The sequence below is a fragment of the Pseudophryne corroboree genome, unplaced genomic scaffold (genome assembly GCF_028390025.1).
Source record: "Pseudophryne corroboree isolate aPseCor3 unplaced genomic scaffold, aPseCor3.hap2 scaffold_225, whole genome shotgun sequence".
NCBI lineage: Eukaryota > Metazoa > Chordata > Amphibia > Anura > Myobatrachidae > Pseudophryne > Pseudophryne corroboree.
In genome coordinates this window covers 966,768-980,054 of record NW_026968900.1, presented here as the reverse complement: position 1 = coordinate 980,054, position 13,287 = coordinate 966,768, and the positions used below count along the sequence as shown (strand labels likewise).

General features: G+C 42.3%; 3 non-coding genes across 3 annotated transcripts; all 3 read right to left on the bottom strand.

Annotated features, from left to right (window-relative positions):
- Window positions 1–5,818: 5,818 nt before the first annotated feature.
- LOC135009057 (U1 spliceosomal RNA) lies at window positions 5,819–5,981 on the bottom strand. Its single transcript, XR_010208646.1, has one exon. It is a non-coding gene; the product is annotated as a U1 spliceosomal RNA (small nuclear RNA).
- A 655-nt stretch (window positions 5,982–6,636) lies between these two features.
- On the bottom strand, window positions 6,637–6,799 carry LOC135009164 (U1 spliceosomal RNA). The gene has a single exon (XR_010208746.1). It is a non-coding gene; the product is annotated as a U1 spliceosomal RNA (small nuclear RNA).
- Window positions 6,800–6,951: 152 nt separating this feature from the next.
- On the bottom strand, window positions 6,952–7,115 carry LOC135009026 (U1 spliceosomal RNA). The gene has a single exon (XR_010208616.1). It is a non-coding gene; the product is annotated as a U1 spliceosomal RNA (small nuclear RNA).
- Window positions 7,116–13,287: the final 6,172 nt, after the last annotated feature.

Sequence of the window (13,287 nt, the reverse complement as noted above, 5' to 3'; positions counted from 1 at the left end):
TAGGCCACGGCTGTGGCTATCTCTGTGTCGTCAGTGCTCGTCCATAATTGTATACCTACCTACCTGTGGTGGGGTTTTTTTTTCTATCTTCATCATACTAGTAGTTTAGCAGTCTGCTGACAGTGTCCACCAGGTCCGTCATTATATAATATATACCTACAGTAGTTATATATATATTTTTTTTATATCATTAATTATCATCTCTATACTAGCAGACGCAGTACGGTAGTCCACGGCTGTAGCTACCTCTGTGTCGTCAGTCACTCGTCATCCATAAGTATACTAGTATCCATCCATCTCCATTGTTTACCTGAGGTGCCTTTTAGTTGTGCCTATTAAAATATGGAGAACAAAAATGTTGAGGTTCCAAAAATAGGGAAAGATCAAGATCCACTTCCACCTCGTGCTGAAGCTGCTGCCACTAGTCATGGCCGAGACGATGAAATTCCATCAACGTCGTCTGCCGAGGCCGATGCCCAATGTCATAGTACAGAGCATGTAAAATTCAAAACACAAAAGATCAGTAAAAAAAAGGACTCAAAAATCTAAATAAAAATCGTCGGAGGAGAAGCGTAAACTTGCCAATATGCCATTTACCACACGGAGTGGCAAGGAACGGCTGAGGCCCTGGCCTATGTTCATGGCTAGTGGTTCAGCTTCACATGAGGATGGAAGCACTCAGCCTCTCGCTAGAAAAATGAAAAGACTTAAGCTGGCAAAAGCACAGCAAAGAACTGTGCGTTCTTCAAAATCACAAATCCACAAGGAGAGTCCAATTGTGTCGGTTGCGATGCCTGACCTTCCCAACACTGGACGTGAAGAGCATGCACCTTCCACCATTTGCACACCCCCTGCAAGTGCTGGAAGGAGCACCCGCAGTCCAGTTCCTGATAGTCAGATTGAAGATGTCAGTGTTGAAGTACACCAGGATGAGGAGGATATGGGTGTTGCTGGCGCTGGGGAGGTGAGGTGGTTTGTTTAAGTCAGGCACCCGGGGAGACACCTGTTGTCCGTGGGAGGAATATGGCCATTGACATGCCTGGTGAAAATACCAAAAAAAACTGCTCTTCGGTGTGGAAGTATTTCAACAGAAATGCGAACAACAGGTGTCAAGCCGTGTGTTGCCTTTGTCAAGCTGTAATAAGTAGGGGTAAGGACGTTAACCACCTCGGAACATCCTCCCTTATACGTCACCTGCAGCGCATTCATCATAAGTCAGTGACAAGTTCAAAAACTTTGGGCGACAGCGGAAGCAGTCCACTGACCAGTAAATCCCTTCCTCTTGTAACCAAGCTCACGCAAACCACCCCACCAACTCCCTCAGTGTCAATTTCCTCCTTCCCCAGGAATGCCAATAGTCCTGCAGGCCATGTCACTGGAAATTCTGACGAGTTCTCTCCTGCCTGGGATTCCTCTGATGCATCCTTGAGTGTAACGCCTACTGCTGCTGGCGCTGCTGTTGTTGCTGCTGGGAGTCGATGGTCATCCCAGAGGGGAAGTCGTAAGACCACTTTTACTACTTCCACCAAGCAATTGACTGTCCAACAGTCCTTTGCAAGGAAGATGAAATATCACAGCAGTCATCCTGCTGCAAAGCGGATAACTGAGGCCTTGGCATCCTGGGCGGTGAGAAACGTGGTTCCGGTATCCATCATTACTTCAGAGCCAACTATAGACTTGATTGAGGTACTGTGTCCCCGGTACCAAATACCATCTAGGTTCCATTTCTCTAGGCAGGCGATACCGAAAATGTACACAGACCTCAGAAAAAGACTCACCAGTGTCCTAAAAAATGCAGTTGTACCCAATGTCCACTTAACCACGGACATGTGGACAAATGGGGCAGGGCAGACTCAGGACTATATGACTGTGACAGCCCACTGGGTAGATGTATTGACTCCCGCCGCAAGAACAGCAGCGGCGGCACCAGTAGCAGCATCTCGCAAACGCCAACTCTTTCCTAGGCAGGCTACGCTTTGTATCACCGCTTTCCAGAATACGCACACAGCTGAAAACCTCTTACGGCAACTGAGGAAGATCATCGCAGAATGGCTTACCCCAATTGGACTCTCCTGTGGATTTGTGGCATCGGACAACGCCAGCAATATTGTGCGTGCATTATATCTGGGCAAATTCCAGCACGTCCCATGTTTTGCACATACCTTGAATTTGGTGGTGCAGAATTATTTAAAAAACGACAGGGGTGTGCAAGAGATGCTGTCGGTGGCCAGAAGAATTGCGGGACACTTTCGGCGTACAGGCACCACATACAGAAGACTGGAGCAACACCAAAAACGCCTGAACCTGCCCTGCCATCATCTGAAGCAAGAAGTGGTAACGAGGTGGAATTCAACCCTCTATATGCTTCAGAGGATGGAGGAGCAGCAAAAGGCCATTCAAGCCTATACATCTGACCACGATATAGGAGGTGGAATGCACCTGTCTCAAGCGCAGTGGAGAATGATTTCAACGTTGTGCAAGGTTCTGCAACCTTTTGAACTTGCCACACGTGAAGTCAGTTCAGACACTGCCAGCCTGAGTCAGGTCATTCCCGTCATCAGGCTTTTGCAGAAGAAGCTGGAGACATTGAAGGAGGAGCTAAGACAGAGCGATTCCGCTAGGCATGTGGGACTTGTGGATGGAGCCCTTCATTCGCTTAACCAGGATTCACGGGTGGTCAATCTGTTGAAATCAGAGCACTACATTTTGGCCACCGTGCTCGATCCTAGATTTAAAACCTACGTTGTATCTCTCTTTCCGGCAGACACAAGTCTGCAGGGGTTCAAAGACCTGCTGGTGAGAAAATTATCAAGTCAAGTGGAACTTGATCGGTCAACAGCTCCTCCTTCACATTCTCCCGCAATTGGGGGTGCGAGGAAAAGGCTCAGAATTCCGAGCCCACCCGCTGGCGGTGATGCAGGGCAGTCTGGAGCGACTGCTGATGCTGACATCTGGTCCGGACTGAAGGACCTGCCAACGATTACGGACATGACGTCTACTGTCACTGCATATGATTCTCTCACCATTGAAAGAATGGTGGAGGATTATATGAGTGACCGCATCCAAGTAGGCACGTCAGACAGTCCGTACGTATACTGGCAGGAAAAAGAGGCAATTTGGAGGCCCTTGCACAAACTGGCTTTATTCTACCTAAGTTGCCCTCCCACAAGTAGTACTCCGAAAGAGTGTTTAGTGCCGCCGCTCACCTTGTCAGCAATCGGCGTACGAGGTTACTTCCAGAAAATGTGGAGAAGATGATGTTCATTAAAATGAATTATAATCAATTGCTCCGTGGAGACATTGACCAGCAGCAATTGCCTCCACAAAGTACACAGGGAGCTGAGATGGTAGATTCCAGTGGGGACGAATTGATAATCTGTGAGGAGGGGGATGTACACGGTGATGAATCGGAGGATGATGATGAGGTGGACATCTTGCCTCTGTAGAGCCAGTTTGTGCAAGGAGAGATTAATTGCTTCTTTTTTGGTGGGGGTCCAAACCAACCCGTCATTTCAGTCACAGTCGTGTGGCAGACCCTGTCACTGAAATGATGGGTTGGTTAAAGTGTGCATGTCCTGTTTATACAACATAAGGGTGGGTGGGAGTGCCCAAGGACAATTCCATCTTGCACCTCTTTTTTCTTTCATTTTTCTTTGCGTCATGTGCTGTTTGGGGAGTGTTTTTTGGAAGGGCCATCCTGCGTGACACTGCAGTGCCACTCCTAGATGGGCCAGGTGTTTGTGTCGGCCACTTGGGTCGCTGAGCTTAGTCACACAGCTACCTCATTGCGCTTCTTTTTTTCTTTGCGTCATGTGCTGTTTGGGGAGTGTTTTTTGGAAGGGCCATCCTGCGTGACACTGCAGTGACACTCCTAGATGGGCCAGGTGTTTGTGTCGGCCACTTGGGTCGCTGAGCTTAGTCACACAGCTACCTCATTGCGCCTCTTTTTTTCTTTGCGTCATGTGCTGTTTGGGGAGTGTTTTTGGAAGGGCCATCCTGCGTGACACTGCAGTGCCACTCCTAGATGGGCCAGGTGTTTGTGTCGGCCACTTGGGTCGCTGAGCTTAGTCACACAGCTACCTCATTGCGCCTCTTTTTTTCTTTGCGTCATGTGCTGTTTGGGGAGTGTTTTTTGGAAGGGCCATCCTGCGTGACACTGCAGTGCCACTCCTAGATGGGCCAGGTGTTTGTGTCGGCCACTTGGGTCGCTGAGCTTAGTCACACAGCTACCTCATTGCGCCTCTTTTTTTCTTTGCGTCATGTGCTGTTTGGGGAGTGTTTTTTGGAAGGGCTATCCTGCGTGACACTGCAGTGCCACTCCTAGATGGGCCAGGTGTTTGTGTCGGCCACTTGGGTCGCTGAGCTTAGTCATCCAGCGACCTCGGTGCAAATTTTAGGACTAAAAATAATATTGTGAGGTGTAAGGTGTTAAGAATAGACTGAAAATGAGTGGAAATTATGGTTATTGAGGTTAATAATACTTTGGGATCAAAATGACTCCCAAATTCTATGAACAAGGGAAAATGTCATCATCCCGCTGTCGGATTCTCGCGAGATTCGGATTCCATATAAAGAGCTGCGCGTTGCCGCCATTTTTACTCGTGCATTGAAGAGAGAGCGGAGAGGACGTGGCTATGTTCTCTCAGTGGAAATCTCAATATCAGTGCTCAGTATCAGTGGATACTTATTGCTGCTCAGTAATACTAGTAGTGTGTCTTTTGAAAAAGGTTTTCCTTTCCGAGGAAAAAGCCAAGGAGTTATCCGACCTGGTCAGGAACCTCCTAAAACCAGGAAAGGTGTCAGTACATCAATGCACAAGAGTCCTGGGAAAAATGGTGGCTTCTTACGAAGCAATTCCATTCGGCAGATTCCATGCAAGAATATTCCAAAGGGATCTGTTGGACAAATGGTCAGGGTCGCATCTGCAGATGCACCTGCGAATAACCCTGTCACCAAAGACAAGGGTGTCACTTCTGTGGTGGTTGCAGAAGGCTCACCTATTAGAAGGCCGCAGATTCGGCATTCAGGATTGGATCCTGGTGACCACGGACGCCAGCCTGAGAGGCTGGGGAGCAGTCACACAAGGAAGAAACTTCCAGGGAGTATGGACGAGCCTGGAAAAGGAGGCTCAGTGTCAGTTCTCAGTAGTATCCTCATCAGTGCTCAGTATCACTGCTCATTGTCTTGTGCTGCATTGTTGTGCTCAGCATACTACAGTACATTACTAATAGTCCAGTGCTGCATCTTGCTGCTCAGTGTCAGTTCTAGTATCCTCATCAGTGCTCACTATCACTGCTCATTGCATTGTGGTGTTCTGTATACTACAGTAACATAGTAATATAGTAACATATAGTAACATAGTTTTTGAGGTTGAATAGAGGCAAATTGCCCATCGTGTTCAACCTGTTTTAAGTTGTGATGATTCTACATACTTGCTTAATAATGTATTATGACTAGTTAGCTACTACAACTCATGTTACCCCCGGATTAACCATGTTGATATTTTAAGTATTATAAACTTGGATAGCTTTTTCATTCAGAAATGTATCCATTCCTTTTTTAAATCCAATTACAGAGTCCGCCATTACCACCTTCCCTGGCAGGGAATTCCACATCCTGATTGCCCTAACAGTGAAGATCATAGTATCTCACCTGGCAGGTAAGTAGGAGTTGGGCCAGAGCTGTGGAGGATTGCTGCTCGGGCACCCCCTGTGAAGTGAAGGAGATCCAACTGAGGCAGCACAAGGGAACTCTCGAAAGAAGAACAAGGCTAGAGGAAGATCTGAGACAAAGAAATCTGACTTTTACCAGAGCTGACCAGAGGAAAGCACAAACACAGTCCCCCACTACCACAAATAATGCAGTCGAGTTTCCCACATTTTGGAAATCACAGGGGTCAGCATACCCAGAATGCAATGAATGAACCTCACCCTGGGAGAACAATCTTCATGACCATGGTATCGCCTATGCAAAATAAGTATGATTTGGGATAGGGCTGGGGAGGGCCGCTGCTCAGGCACATCTCTGTCAAGTATAGGAGATTCAACTGAGGCAGCACAAGGGAACTCTCATCTGGGGACAACAACTGCAGAGAGAACACATATTTTCAGATGAACATGGGAGGGCAGAAGGCTGCCTAATACTGAAGCACCCCCAAACAACAAACCAAATGCAACAACTAGTACAAGCATTCCTGGGGGAAGTTCTGCAGAAGACGGATTTGCATACGGTGATGTCATCCAAGCAGTGGGCCAAAGTTGGCTGGAACCCTCATCTGCATATGAAAAGAGAAAAGGGGCATGCAGGGCATGGCGGCCTTTTGCGGCGCTTGGATGACCCTTAGTTCGCATTAAACACCCCCACCCTCCTTCGGTGTGGGGCTCATGTTGACAATGCCCCAGCCCCTGAAGCATTCAAGCTGATTTCTTACAGCAGCTTGGCACTGTAACAGCTCCAGAGCTGCTCTGTAAGGCAAGTAAAAGGGTGTGTAGTTTGCATTGTGCATTGGAAGGCACAAAGTAAGCAGACAGGAGGAGAAGTCAGGATAGTGCACAAGGGTATAAAAGGGAGGGGCTCAAGAAAAAAGAAGTGGAAACAGACAGCAAACTAGGCTGGAGAGAGACCTGAGACAAAGAGATCTGAATTATACGAGAGCCGACCAGGGGAAACACAAATTATGCAGTCAAGTTTCCCACATTTGGGGAAATCGCAGGGGCAGCACACCCAGAGTGCAATGGGTAAGCCTTGCCCTGGAAGAAGCACCTTCATGATCATAGTATCTCACCTGGCAGGTAAGTAGGAGTTGGGCTTGAGCTGGGGAGGGTCGCTGCTCGGGCACCGCCCTGTCAACTGAAGGAGATCCAACTGAGGAAGCACAAGGGAACTCTCGAAAGAAGAACAAGGCTAGAGGAAGATCTGAAACAAAGAAATCTGACTTTTACCAGAGCTGACCAGAGGAAAACACAAACACAGTCCCCCACTACCACAAATAATGCAGTCGAGTTACCCACATTTGGGGAAATCACAGGGGTCAGCATACCCAAAATGCAATGAATGAACCTCACCCTGGGAGAACAATCTTCATGACCATGGTATCTCCTATGCAAAATAAGTATGATTTGGGATAGGGCTGGGGAGGGCCGCTGCTCAGGCACATCTCTGTCAAGTAAAGGAGATTCAACTGAGGCAGCACAAGGGAACTCTCATCTGGGGACAACAACTGCAGGGAGAACACATATTTTCAGATGAACATGGGAGGGCAGAAGGCTGCCTAATACTGAAGCACCCCCAAACAACAAACCAAATGCAACAACTAGTGCAAGCATTCCGGGGGGAAGGCCTGCAGCAGATGGATTTGCATATGGTGATGTCATCCAAGCAGTGGGTCAAAGTTGGCTTCAATCCTCATCTGCATATGAAAAGAGAAAAGGGGCGTGCAGGGTATGGCGGCCTTTTGCGGCGCTTGGATGACCCCTAGTTCGCATTAAACACCTCCACCCTCCTTTGGTGTGGGGCTCATGTTGACAATGCCCCAGCCTCTGAAGCATTCAAGCTTATTTCTTACAGCAGCTTGGCACTGAAACAGCTCCAGAGCTGCTCCGTAAGGCAAGTAAAAGGGTGTGGGCCCTGCAGCACTACCTGTAGTTTGCATTGTGCATTGGAAGGCACAAAGTAAGCAGACAGGAGGAGAAGTCAGGATAGTGCACAAGGGTTAGCTGAACACACTAACCGATTGCGCCACAGAGACACTTTGCAAAAAGTATATACTGACAAAGACTAATAAGCATTCATCTAGAACGTTTCCTAGAAAAACTTTAAAAAGTCAATAATCTGGAGAGTGTTTGTAAGATGTTTCTTCCAGCAACCAATGAAGAAACACATTGGTACTTTCGCATGATGAGTGAGTGCTTCAGGATCTCTTGCACTTACATGTGCAGCAGAGTACTGCAATGGAAGCATGCTGGGTCCATAACCCAGAGGTAGGCAGATTGAAACTATCCTTTGCTATATGCATTTTTTTGTTGTTCATTAAAGTAATCCAAAACTGGGATTGATATTTTAGCTTTTATTTTTACTTAAAGTACAATAACTTTTACCATTTTAATTTGTTTTAATAGTATATTGACAGTATTGTTTTCTTTCAAAAATCCAATTAATTTTCTTTACCCGATTATTAAAATGGTAATTGACAAAAACAAACTACATTGTCACCAGAAGGGCAATACAAAATGTACAAGTGATATATTAAAATCATCTTTCCAGCTTGAATTTCAATGATGCATTGGGGCAACGATTTTGTGAGAAACATCTTCACCCTTAAATAAAGATTTTCTTAATTCCTTACCTGTGTGCTAATTAGATATCACCTTGTTTTCACATTAAACAGACTTCCACATGAGAAAGCAGCAAGGATGCAGTGGCGTTAATGTTTCCTGGTGTCAACCTGTATTATTTCAGTAGATATTGAAATGAGGATGCATCTTGCTGCCTTTCCAATGAAGCAAGTTTAATTTAGTAATAGGTGAAAAACCATCCCTACAAATATGTTAATCAGATACTTGGCTTTGTGGACACTTTTCAGAGAACAAATTAGTTAGCATAAAAATAAAGCCAGAAAATGAAGAGCTGTTTAATCACTCAATTGGATTTTTCTGCCAGCATTTTTCTTTTTCTCTGCAACCCACTGCTAAATTGTGCTTCCTAGCTGTTTTTATAAAATCACTGAATCAAATCTAACTCTGATTACATCAGAGAAGGCCAGGTACCCTACACCATAACAGGGGGTTTGAAATTTTGACTTGTCTACTTAAAGATCACCAAAATCTGATAACAAGGTCAATTAAGTCCCTGGGTGGGATTGAACCACCAACCTTTTGGTTAATAGCCTTACACACTAACTGATTGCGCCACCGCGACACTTTGCAAAAGTACATACTGACAAAGGCTAATAAGCATTCATCTAGAACGATTCCTAGAAACATTTTAAAAAGTCAATAATGTGGAGAGTTTTTGTATGATGTTTCTTCCATCAACCAATGAAGAAACACATTGGTACTTTCCCATGATGAGTGAGTGCTTCAGGATCTCTTGCACTTACATGTGCAGCAGAGTACTGTAATGGAAGCATGCTGGGTCCATAACCCAGAGGTAGGCAGATTGAAACTATCCTCTGCTATATGCATTTTTTTTTTGTTAATTAAAGTAATCCAAAACTGGGATTTATATTTTTGCTCTTTTATTTTTACTTAAAGTACAATAACTTTTACCATTTTAATTTGTTTTAATAGTATATTGACAGTATTGTTTTCTTTCAAAAATCCAATTAATTTTCTTTACCCGATTATTAAAATGGTAATTGACAAAAGCAAACTACATTGTCACCAGAAGAGCAATACAAAATGTACAAGTGATATATTAAAATCATCTTTCCAGCTTGAATTTCAATGATGCATTGGGGCAACGATTTTGTGAGAAACATCTTCACCCTTAAATAAAGATTTTCTTAATTCCTTACCTGTGTGCTAATTAGATATCACCTTGTTTTCACATTAAACAGACTTCCACATGAGAAAGCAGCAAGGATGCAGTGGCGTTAATGTTTCCTGGTGTCAACCTGTATTATTTCAGTAGATATTGAAATGAGGATGCATCTTGCTGCCTTTCCAATGAAGCAAGTTTAATTTAGTAATAGGTGAAAAACCATCCCTACAAAGATGTTAATCAGATACTTGGCTTTGTGGACACTTTTCAGAGAACAAATTTGTTAGCATAAAAATAAAGCCAGAAAATGAAGAGCTGTTTAATCAGTCAATTGGATTTTTTTGCCAGCATATTTCTTTTTCTCTGCAACCCACTGCTAAATTGTGCTTCCTAGCTGTTTTTATAAAATCACTGAATCAAATCTAACTCTGATTACATCAGAGAAGGCCAGGTACCCTACACCATAACAGGGGTTTTCGAAATTTTGACTTGTCTACTTAAAGATCACCAAAATCTGATAACAAGGTCAATTAAGTCCCTGGGTGGGATTGAACCACCAACCTTTTGGTTAATAGCCTTACACACTAACTGATTGCGCCACCGCGACACTTTGCTAAAGTACATACTGACAAAGGCTAATAAGCATTCATCTAGAACGATTCCTAGAAACATTTTAAAAAGTCAATAATGTGGAGAGTTTTTGTATGATGTTTCTTCCATCAACCAATGAAGAAACACATTGGTACTTTCCCATGATGAGTGAGTGCTTCAGGATCTCTTGCACTTACATGTGCAGCAGAGTACTGTAATGGAAGCATGCTGGGTCCATAACCCAGAGGTAGGCAGATTGAAACTATCCTCTGCTATATGCATTTTTTTTTTTGTTAATTAAAGTAATCCAAAACTGGGATTGATATTTTTGCTCTTTTATTTTTACTTAAAGTACAATAACTTTTACCATTTTAATTTGTTTTAATAGTATATTGACAGTATTGTTTTCTTTCAAAAATCCAATTAATTTTCTTTACCCGATTATTAAAATGGTAATTGACAAAAGCAAACTACATTGTCACCAGAAGAGCAATACAAAATGTACAAGTGATATATTAAAATCATCTTTCCAGCTTGAATTTCAATGATGCATTGGGGCAACGATTTTGTGAGAAACATCTTCAGCCTTAAATAAAGATTTTCTTAATTCCTTACCTGTGTGCTAATTAGATATCACCTTGTTTTCACATTAAACAGACTTCCACATGAGAAAGCAGCAAGGATGCAGTGGCGTTAATGTTTCCTGGTGTCAACCTGTATTATTTCAGTAGATATTGAAATGAGGATGCATCTTGCTGCCTTTCCAATGAAGCAAGTTTAATTTAGTAATAGGTGAAAAACCATCCCTACAAAGATGTTAATCAGATACTTGGCTTTGTGGACATTTTTCAGAGAACAAATTTGTTAGCATAAAAATAAAGCCAGAAAATGAAGAGCTGTTTAATCAGTCAATTGGATTTTTTTTGCCAGCATATTTCTTTTTCTCTGCAACCCACTGCTAAATTGTGCTTCCTAGCTGTTTTTATAAAATCACTGAATCAAATCTAACTCTGATTACATCAGAGAAGGCCAGGTACCCTACACCATAACAGGGGTTTTCGAAATTTTGACTTGTCTACTTAAATATCACCAAAATCTGATCACAAGGTCAATTACATCCCTGGGTGGGATTGAACCACCAACCTTTTGATTAATAGCTGAACACACTAACCGATTGCGCCACAGAGACACTTTGCAAAAAGTACATACTGACAAAGACTAATAAGCATTCATCTAGAACGTTTCCTAGAAAAACTTTAAAAAGTCAATAATCTGGAGAGTTTTTGTAAGATGTTTCTTCCAGCAACCAATGAAGAAACACATTGGTACTTTCGCATGATGAGTGAGTGCTTCAGGATCTCTTGCACTTACATGTGCAGCAGAGTACTGCACTGGAAGCATGCTGGGCCCATAACCCAGAGTTAGGCAGATTGAAACTATCCTTTGCTATATGCATTTTTTTTTTGTTCATTAAAGTAATCCAAAACTGGGATTGATATTTTAGCTTTTATTTTTACTTAAAGTACAATAACTTTTACCATTTTAATTTTTTTTAATAGTATATTGACAGTATTGTTTTCTTTCAAAAATCCAATTAATTTTCTTTACCCGATTATTAAAATGGTAATTGACAAAAACAAACTACATTGTCACCAGAAGAGCAATACAAAATGTACAAGTGATATATTAAAATCATCTTTCCAGCTTGAATTTCAATGATGCATTGGGGCAACGATTTTGTGAGAAACATCTTCACCCTTAAATAAAGATTTTCTTAATTCCTTACCTGTGTGCTAATTAGATATCACCTTGTTTTCACATTAAACAGACTTCCACATGAGAAAGCAGCAAGGATGCAGTGGCGTTAATGTTTCCTGGTGTCAACCTGTATTATTTCAGTAGATATTGAAATGAGGATGCATCTTGCTGCCTTTCCAATGAAGCAAGTTTAATTTAGTAATAGGTGAAAAACCATCCCTACAAATATGTTAATCAGATACTTGGCTTTGTGGACACTTTTCAGAGAACAAATTAGTTAGCATAAAAATAAAGCCAGAAAATGAAGAGCTGTTTAATCACTCAATTGGATTTTTCTGCCAGCATTTTTCTTTTTCTCTGCAACCCACTGCTAAATTGTGCTTCCTAGCTGTTTTTATAAAATCACTGAATCAAATCTAACTCTGATTACATCAGAGAAGGCCAGGTACCCTACACCATAACAGGGGGTTTGAAATTTTGACTTGTCTACTTAAAGATCACCAAAATCTGATAACAAGGTCAATTAAGTCCCTGGGTGGGATTGAACCACCAACCTTTTGGTTAATAGCCTTACACACTAACTGATTGCGCCACCGCGACACTTTGCAAAAGTACATACTGACAAAGGCTAATAAGCATTCATCTAGAACGATTCCTAGAAACATTTTAAAAAGTCAATAATGTGGAGAGTTTTTGTATGATGTTTCTTCCATCAACCAATGAAGAAACACATTGGTACTTTCCCATGATGAGTGAGTGCTTCAGGATCTCTTGCACTTACATGTGCAGCAGAGTACTGTAATGGAAGCATGCTGGGTCCATAACCCAGAGGTAGGCAGATTGAAACTATCCTCTGCTATATGCATTTTTTTTTTGTTAATTAAAGTAATCCAAAACTGGGATTGATATTTTTGCTCTTTTATTTTTACTTAAAGTACAATAACTTTTACCATTTTAATTTGTTTTAATAGTATATTGACAGTATTGTTTTCTTTCAAAAATCCAATTAATTTTCTTTACCCGATTATTAAAATGGTAATTGACAAAAGCAAACTACATTGTCACCAGAAGAGCAATACAAAATGTACAAGTGATATATTAAAATCATCTTTCCAGCTTGAATTTCAATGATGCATTGGGGCAACGATTTTGTGAGAAACATCTTCACCCTTAAATAAAGATTTTCTTAATTCCTTACCTGTGTGCTAATTAGATATCACCTTGTTTTCACATTAAACAGACTTCCACATGAGAAAGCAGCAAGGATGCAGTGGCGTTAATGTTTCCTGGTGTCAACCTGTATTATTTCAGTAGATATTGAAATGAGGATGCATCTTGCTGCCTTTCCAATGAAGCAAGTTTAATTTAGTAATAGGTGAAAAACCATCCCTACAAAGATGTTAATCAGATACTTGGCTTTGTGGACACTTTTCAGAGAACAAATTTGTTAGCATAAAA